Source organism: Dreissena polymorpha, chromosome 15, assembly GCF_020536995.1.
Source record: "Dreissena polymorpha isolate Duluth1 chromosome 15, UMN_Dpol_1.0, whole genome shotgun sequence".
Lineage (NCBI taxonomy): Eukaryota > Metazoa > Mollusca > Bivalvia > Myida > Dreissenidae > Dreissena > Dreissena polymorpha.
This window is the reverse complement of record NC_068369.1, coordinates 21,311,816-21,321,208: the sequence shown is the minus strand read 5'-3', so window position 1 is coordinate 21,321,208 and position 9,393 is coordinate 21,311,816. Positions and strand designations below refer to the sequence as shown.

General features: G+C 38.4%; 2 protein-coding genes across 3 annotated transcripts in view; one reads left to right on the top strand and one right to left on the bottom strand.

Moving 5' to 3' along the window:
- The window catches only part of LOC127859396 (membrane progestin receptor gamma-like), a 418,822-nt gene that overhangs the window by 281,689 nt on the left and 127,740 nt on the right, over positions 1-9,393 (bottom strand). The window lies entirely within an intron of this gene.
- Positions 5,065-9,393, top strand: part of LOC127859391 (TBC1 domain family member 5-like) — a 76,055-nt gene continuing 71,726 nt past the window's right edge. The window contains exon 1 of the mRNA XM_052396746.1: positions 5,065-5,188. The gene's annotated coding sequence lies outside the window, so the exon portion shown is untranslated. The remainder of the gene's footprint in view (positions 5,189-9,393) is intronic.

The following is a 9,393-nucleotide window of genomic DNA, read 5'->3' as shown; positions in this document are numbered from 1 at the left end:
GGTTAACGACGTGGCAATACTACTGTGACGAAAAGGTGTTGGTTCGAATTTGATGATTCACGTTTCTTCACTTTTACATTTTAATTGCCTCGTGATCGTGCCTTTCCGTCGGCTAGGTGGCGCTCGGTTCGTCAGTATATAAAGGCTCGCAAATATGCAAGTTGGTCACTTCTCCTGCGGATGCGAGCAGGACAACATATAAGAAACGGTACGGTACTCTAAAGAACATTTCTCTGGAGCATTTGGGTAATTACGTTGACTTCAAACGGTGCTGCCCGGGCTGCAGAGTTCCTGTTGCAAGTTTAGAGTGTCTTCAGAGGGTTGGAGTCTACGAAAGTCGTACTAGGTGGTGGACGTTTCACATAGGGCCTTGGGGTGACGAATAGCTAGAGGTTCATTGAAGCAAAAAAACTTCTTGAAGTCAACAGCTTTTTGAAACCCAAAGCTTCATTGAGGGCAAAGCTTCAATTAAGCCAAAATCTTCATTGAAGGCAAAAGCTTTTTGAAGCCATAAGCTTTTAGGCGAAGAGCTTTATTGAAGCCAAAAGCTTCATTGAAGCCAACAGTTTCATTGAAGACAACGGTCCCCTGTTTGTCGCTCTGTTAATATTCGTGGCGGCTTGATTCCCTTTTAATTTTCTAATCAAAAGACAGGCAGCATGAGGACAATCATTTAATGATATTGTTATTTTGAAATTGGCCATCCGAGGTCTTCGGAAGGCACATCGGCATTGTGAGGCCGCGCACATAGCGCTCGGTGGCGGCCTCAGGAAGGCGGCCGGCTCACGGTACATAAATTGGTGGCAGCGGTGGGATAGATTATATAAACCTATCGACAGTTCTAACCTGTCAGCCCAGGGTACAAAATGGCCGATGGTAGGGAAGCAAGTCTTTTCGAAGAATTAGAAGCGATGAGGCGGAAAAAATGAAGCCCTCTCTGCAAAATGTGACACGTTGGCTTTGGATATGCAACTTGAGTTCTTAAAGCGTGACACTATGCGGACTGGCTAGTGTACTTCTGTTCGTGAAAGAGAGACGCATATTACTCAACCAAAGCCAAATTATTTTGAAGGAAACGTCACATTACAGAAGACTCCATCGAAACCTTCAAGTATTGTCAATGCAGCCACATATGACGGTCAATCATCATGGCATGATTATAACGCGCACTTTTAAACATGCGCTGAGATAAATCAATGGGACTACAACGAAAGGGGAATGCATTTTGCAGTGCCGTTGCGTGGACAAGCGCAATGAGAATTGGGAAACCTGACACAGAATGCCAGAGAGTATGACTCGTTGTTGCATGCATTAGAAGAACGCGTTGCGCATCCTAACCAGGCGTAACTGTATAGAGTGAAGTTAAGCGATCGCAGACAGAAGGAATCGGAGACGCTGGGAGAGCTGGGGCAATATATTCGAAGGTTGACTAACCTTGCATACCCCGCTACACCAGCAGATCTTAAAGAAACGTTGTCCAAAGTGCAGTTTATTGATGCTATTCAAGGTGCAGACACGAGGTTGCACATCAAACAGGCGCGTTCAGTAAACCTTAATGATGTCATCAGGCACGCTGTGGAGCTTGCAGCATTTAATCGAGCGGAAAGGGCGAAGTCCGACAGCTATGTTGCTGCGGTATCTTCAGATGCCGATACATCAACGAAGCATATTTATCAGCGTCAAATGATGATAGATATGCTCGAACAACGGTTTGATCTGTTCATGAGTGTCGCGGGAACCTCGACCGAGATATGATTCAGGGTCGAAGGTCATGGAGAGACGGTGTTATACCTGCGGCTCAAAGTTTCACCTGAGATGCAGTGTCCTGATAATAGACGTGGGCCTCGCGATAAAGAAAGGACGACTTCAGGAAAGCCAAGTGTCTTTGACGCAATTGTCACATTGCGGGAAAAGTCTTCATTAAAGGGATCTTTTCACGCTTTGGTAAATTGACAAAATTGAAAAAAGTTGTTTCAGATTCGCAAATTTTCGTTATAGTTATGATATTTGTGAGGAAACGGTAATACTGAACATTTACCATGGTCTAATATAGCCATTATATGCATCTTTTGACGATTTTAAAACCTAAAAATTATAAAGCGTTGCAACGCGAAACGATTGAATAATTTGGAGAGTTCTGTTTTTGTCGTTAAATTTTGTGAAACTACGAAGATTGCTTATATAACGTATAAAATACATCATGTACATGTACACGGCGGAATAGCTCAGTAGGCTAAAGCGTTTTTACTTCAGGACTCTGGCAGGACTCCAGGGGTCACTGGTTCGAAACCTGGTCCGGGCAATGTTCTTTTCCTTTTTTTAATTTTATTCTTGATTTTTTACTGGAGCTTTTACGATCCAATGTTTACATTTATCGATATAAAGCATTTAATGAATAAGTAAAAAAATGCCAAAATCTGTGAAAAGGCCCCTTTAAAGCCTTTAAAGGTTGCTGGTGCCACAGTGTTTGATCTTCATGTTTCTCCATCGGCCCATGTGGAATATTGTTGTTCCTCGTTAAAACAGATAAAGAAAATGGCGATGGTTCTAGAAAGACTCGAGCGAATATTGGATGAGCTTATGAGGAAGTCTGGGTTTCAAGCCCTGTGTATAGGCATATACGAGGTTATATTGAACAAGATCGACGACGCTATCTGTGTGGTTCACAGGTGCACCTGAAAAGACAATGCCCTCATTACCGGCGAAGGAAACAACGTCAGAAAATATCGACTTCAACGAAGCCAGTAGAGTTCAAAAAGAAGCTCTTGGAGGCATTCGTGTTCTCAGTGAAAGCCAGATGTGGACACACCTGAGTGCATCAGCACGAGAGAAACTGATACGAGGAGAAAGTCAGGTTGAAAAAAAAAACGTGCCAAACGCCGATTCTTACAAGTATGCGCTGAGGAAATTTAATAAACCTCTGCGGTCTCATTCGACATATGAAATTACCGATGCTAGTAGGGCTTCAGTGAAGTATGGAGCCGATATAAAGAAAAATACAGCGCTTTTGCTGGGAGATTTGAAGGGGACTCAAAGCACTGTGATACCCAACACTAATAAGTCAGATCGATCTCAAGTAGGCGCACACAGTAGACATTCCAGTGGCGTGTCCGAGGAGGTTATTTCAAAGTAAGAGGACAAAACAGGCCTCATGAACGTATTGACATGTAATGATACAACGCTGGCTTCGTCTGGTCTGCCGACCAGGGCAGAAGGTAGAGCATCCGGGAAAAAGGAGCTCATATTTCAGGTACTGACTGAAATTCAAAGTGTCCGTTTCAAAAAGAAGCTTGTGATAACTAACGAAGGTTTTAGAGTCTATGCCAAAGAGACCGTTTGTGACTCAGTAACGGGTGAATGGTCAGCATATTTGAGAGATATGTGGACGAACGGCAAGTCTCTGTGACGTTATCATTGGGTATGATAACGAGAGCTTTGTGTTTTCGGTTTAATACGAACCATGTAAACGTGTGCCTAGTGTTTTGGAAGTGATTGTGATACATGTATTATCTCAGTAGGATATTCGTTATTGTACTATGTTCTTTAGTTCTTTTCAAAGTTTATTAAGCATTTTACAGCATGTAATATTAGGAATAAGTCTAGTAAAATTCTGCATAAATATTCGGCTTGTTTCTTTGGCATTGGAGGAGGAATTAATAGTATGTAATCTCCGTTGAGTTCGGAGGCCAATCGGTTAGCTTCGTCAAAAGCGACGCTCGGTTCGCCAGTAAATAAAGGGTCGCAAATAGGTAAGTTGATCAATTCTCCTGCGGATGCGAGCGGGATAACATCTTAAGAAAGGGTACGGTACTCTCAAGAACATTTCTCTGGAGCATTTGGGTAATTACGTTGATTCAAACGGTGCTGCCCGGGCTGCAGAGTTCCTGTTGCAAGTTTAGAGGTTCTTCAAAGGGTTGGCGTCTATGAAAGTCGTACTAGGTGGTGGACGTTTTACCTAGGGCCTTGGGGTGACGAATAGCTAGAGGTTCATTGAAGCCAAAAGCTTTTTTTATACCAAAAGCTTTATTGAGGACAAAAGCTTCATTGAAGGATAAAGCTTCTTAAAGAAAAAGAGTTTTTTGAGGCCAAGAGCTTCATTGAAGCCAAAAGTTTCATTGAAGCCAAACGTTTCATTGAAGGCAACGGTCCCCTGTTTGTCGCACTGTAAATACTCGTGGCGAATTGATAACTTTTTAATTTTCTCATCAAAAGACAGGCAGCATGAGGACAATCATTTTTTATATTGTTATATTGTAATTGGCCTTCTGAGGGCTTCGGAAGGCACATCAGCATAGTGAGGCCGCGCACATAGCTCTCGGTGGCGGCCTCGGGAAGGCGGTAGGCTCGCGCGACACTATCAACTGAACAAATAAAAAGTGGTGATCCGAGAATAGCGGTCACTCGTCGACAACGGCAACTTTAAACATTTCCTTTGCCTGACCGATGTTCTCAGTTGTGACTTACATTTGTAATATACATCACAGAATGACCAATCGAGCGATAATAAGGCTCGATTGGTCATGTCGGCTCGGATACTTCTTAAATGTACTCCGGGTACTCTTAAGTATACTGACATGTACCCCTGGTACGGAAAAGATGCTAACACGTACCCGGTCAACTTATATAGTTCCCGAGTTTTTTTCCCGCCCCAAATCCGATATCGTAAAACGCGCAACGGAATACGAAACAATATTCTCTTTGAACAAACCCTTTCTAAACATGCTTTAATGCGTAGTAGTTTCGATAAAATATCGGCCATTTTACATAATACTGACACTAATATGAACAAATTTAATATGAAAGAATAGCCGACACCGACCGATTTAGCGTTAGAATGCCCGGTACGATTCAGCATATTTTTCATACCCGGGAACATTTAATTAGTACCCGAGCCGACAAAAACCAATAATTATATACATGATAGAGCGATAATAAGCGGGAGGGCATCAGTATGCGAGGCCTGCGTCCGTGCATGTCTAATATAAATATATACAAGCATTAAAGCGCAAAAAAGCAACAACATAATGTATTAATATAACAATTTAAATCAAACACAAATACAGTCTTACTTGTAAATGGTCATTAAATGACCGATAACAATCATTTAAATTTAGTAGACATTCACCGGTGATCATGTGACCTCGCCATTTTGAATACAATTGGCGTAAACTGTCATCACACTTATATTGTAAGTTACCGTAGCTGCACGTATATTAAGTAGTTATTTTCTCCTTTTAAAATTCACTTCCATTATTCCGTCAATATGAAGCAATTGTCACTTAGAAATACACTGCTTAGTAGATCACAATGCGTTGCCATTCAACTTGCATACTAGTTCGGATGTTTTCGGATACTATATATATTTCATATCGTCGAGAGACCTATTTTTACGCATATAAGACCAGAAATTAACATTTTAATAATAACAATTCTTTCTGAAAGATAACTCTAATTAAGAATTACTTGTTAGACTAATAATTCAAATGAAAATACTTTATCAGATGAACATTTAATTTATTGTATGGTGACCTATAGTCCAGGGGTGGCAAAATCAAATGTCTGAGTTGCCCGAGTTTAACATTTGCTTGTCTGGGCAACTGATTTTTTTCAATTAAGTTGTCAGTGGACAACCAGTCGGGTGGAAGAATACAAAAAAATACATTGTATTAAAGCCGTAATTAAGTTTTACAAAACCGGATGTTGACACGCGATTACATTTTCAGTTCTATTTTCGGAGCAATCAAGCTAAAATACAGGCACTCTCCTGCACAGTGATCTCCCTTATTGTATAAGAGACCGGGAGCATGCCACATTTTCAACATTCGGCCCGACTTTAAGACAGTGTACAGACTGGTTTCTTTATTTTTACAATCAGATGGAAATAAAAGTATCGAACTAAGGTAATCAAAACATGGTCTACCTTGTTATTTCAGAGGACTTTAATGGTAAAGATGGGAGTATTTTTTTTTTAATATTTCAACAACGGAGCAGAAAGCCGAAGCTTTGAACAATCCCGCCCCCAAAAATCTAAGAAAGATTATGAAGAAAATGATCTAAATAAACGCACCAGAACTTGCAAATTATACTCATATTGATTTATTCCATATTATTTTACATTAATCAATAAATGCATTTATAATTTATATAAATATTAACGGACAAGTGTAGTTCAGCAACGGACAAGTTCAATTTCCTATATGGTTGTCCGTGGGCATGTATAGTTTTTTGAGATTTCGCCACCCCTGTAGTCATATAAACATACTCCCAGAGCCTTTGATAATTTTTGTGTTGGCGGCTCTGGGAGTACATATGCACCCTTTCATAAATCTGATCGCAGTTTTGCCCACAGATTTCATGCGCATCACTAAACAGCGTTATTCCTAACCAATTAAGGAATGCAATGAATAATTCAATTAACTTCAAAAACACATTAAATTTACCTGAATGGCAGTCAGGGCCCTCAATCCATTTTAGGGGAAGCGGGTCGCTACCCATAGCAGGGGGAATTTTCGCGGCGTTTCCCTTTTGGGGGGGATTTTTTTACTTACTCTCTAATTATACATTTGTACATGTTTGCACTATATTCATTGCTTTTTTCATAATTTAGTATGTTTGACAAGATTAAATTAAAATAGAATTGAGATATAATAATCATGAGACACATCTAATCTATAAAAAAAAAAATGTTTTTTTTTTTAGGGGGAATTTTTCCCCCAAAAAGGGGAAAAAAGTATACTTTTCAGGGGGGGGATGTGGCCAAATTTTGGCCGTGGATTTGACAGATTGAGGGCCCTGGCAGTGTGCAAATTTATACTTTGCATGGAACCTAAAAAACATGACAACATTTCTTCAACACTATTCTTGCTGACATTTACATTTTATATAATGTATATATTCAAAACCCATTTCAGAGCTCCAGATAAGTTTTTGTGAAATTCTTAAATTACTACCAGATTTTAAAAAAGAATTCTTAACTCTGAAATTTTATTCATAACGTTACTACTAAGTTTTGGAAAATAATTCTTATTTTTTCTAAATGGCCTAAAACTAAATAATAATGGTTATTTTCATGCAAAAAAATCAAAATACACATACTAGCAACTTTATTTATACGAGTTCAACAGTGTCTTTTCAGTATTATACAATTTTATTTTTTAAATACCTTCATATGCCCAAACTGTGCTTAGATTGCATGCCTTAGATGAATTTTTACATATTTCACAATTAAAACGGGTCTCCCCTTCAATCTTTTCAACGATTAGCCACGGGACTGTTTAAGTTTTGACCCGTCGTGTCGCGTTTTTGTTTAGCTTTTCCGACTGTGTCGGCAACTGAACATTCAACATCGTTTAAGATCTTTTCTATAATGTCTTTCTAAACATTTAACTTCGGCTCACTTTGCGCATAATATGTTAAAAGTGTGTTTTTGGACGCTTTGCAGTTTTTAAGGACGCTCTCCGGGCGCCGCCATTGTGTTTTGACAGATAGACTGTATACGCCGCTTTTATTGGAAAAATGCGCTTTGTTAAACAAACCCGATAACCATTCTATATAAGCACCGCAAAGATCTTTAATACGCGAAAAGAACTCAATAAAAATCGATACGAACCGATGTAAAAATAATATTCGTAACTTGATTTTGTAATTCTTAATGGTACGACAAGATTTTAAAATAAATACGTAACGGACTTGAAAATAATTCGTAATTACGAAAATACGACCCTTATCTGGAGCTCTGCCATTTGATATGGTTATCGACTTAGGTTACATCAAATATCACAATGTGCAAAAGATTGGTTTACTGCGTCCTAACCGATAGCGACACTTTGTTGGCAACATAACCACTGTTTACCAATATGGTGGATAAAGTGTATAAAAGAATGGCAAAGTAAATAAAAAGCAATCATTTCTTGCTTTAATGGTACCATTTGCATGAGTTTGTGCTTAAAACAGGTAAACTTGATAACAGTGCTCCATAAAAAATCAAAATGACCGAAGCAGTGTATCGAAGCGTGGAAGGCAAAAAAAGCCATTTCCAGTACTATAAACCAAAGTGTTGATTTTGTTGATGTGTCAAAAACAATGAATACAAATTATTTGGTAATATATTGTTAAGAATTAATTTTATAAATAAGGGGTTAAATAAGAATTAATTTTTAAAATAGGGAGTAAATAAGAATTTGACCAAATTTTTATCTGGAGCTCTGCTTAATAAGATTGTGCAGTATCAGTCTTCCTTAGCATTTTCAGTGGTGATACAATTTTGCACCTTTGGACAAAAGACGGCACGTTGCAACTCTCAGAAACCCTTTGGGTTATAAAGCTGAGAGTTGAATTATTGCAACAAGGTGACCTATTACTGGTTTTTTGTTTACATTTAGAAAGAGACTCTTGAGATGACATCACAGCAACTGGGATAAGACAGACATGGTTTCATGTATATGTTAGTGGATCGGTGTATTATCAGATTCATATGCAATGTTTTGCTTTATTATGTTTGTCATGCTGTAAAGTTTACTGAAACAGCATGGAACTGAAATGAAAGATACTGCAAGGTAAATATATTAACCCTTTCCATCTCACAAGCGAATTGAAAATGGCTTAGTGCAAACAGCATAAAACCAGAACAGCATGGATTAACTCAGAGACTGTTCAAATGTTATGCTGTTTGCTGCTCATCAGTATCTAAGTGTTGGAACTGAAGCCTTTAAACTTGAATCTAGAAAGAAAGGTCTTCAATTAAATACATATCTAAGTGGTAAAGAGTTAAAATGAATTAAACTTTAAAAGTAAGTTAAATACATCAATTGCACTTTATGTGTGTTTGTTTATAATTTTATGTTTTTCCCACAACGGCCACTGATGCGATGAAATGTCCCTTTCAATACCAGGTTTTCACAGAACCATTTGCCATTGTTTTCCTAAACTTTCCGTTAAAATGCCCCTTTTGAATGTACTGCACCATGCCCCTGACAAAACACTTAAGGTACACCTTTGCTGAACACAAAAAAGAACAAATAATTGTACTAACATCCTATTCTGGAGCAAAGTTTCATAGACTTTTAAACATTTATAGGTTTGAAAACGCATCAGACATTGAAGTTGTCGGTAGGTGCATGGTCAGCGATTTTTTCCTTCTTTTTAATACCGGAAAACGTCACTTTCCCAATAAGGAAAAAGTTCCAATTCCCAATTGCTGTAAAAAAATTCCCAATTGAAGGTTTCTAAATATAAAATAGAATGCAACATTTAGTTGCAGCTCTATGGCTTGAACCTAAGTAAATATAAATTAATATTGGCAATTTGACAACATTTACTTATCAATTTTTAAGTATTTTGGAGCAAAAAATAAAAATACACCTATTTCTCAATATGAAGACTTCACGACGCAAA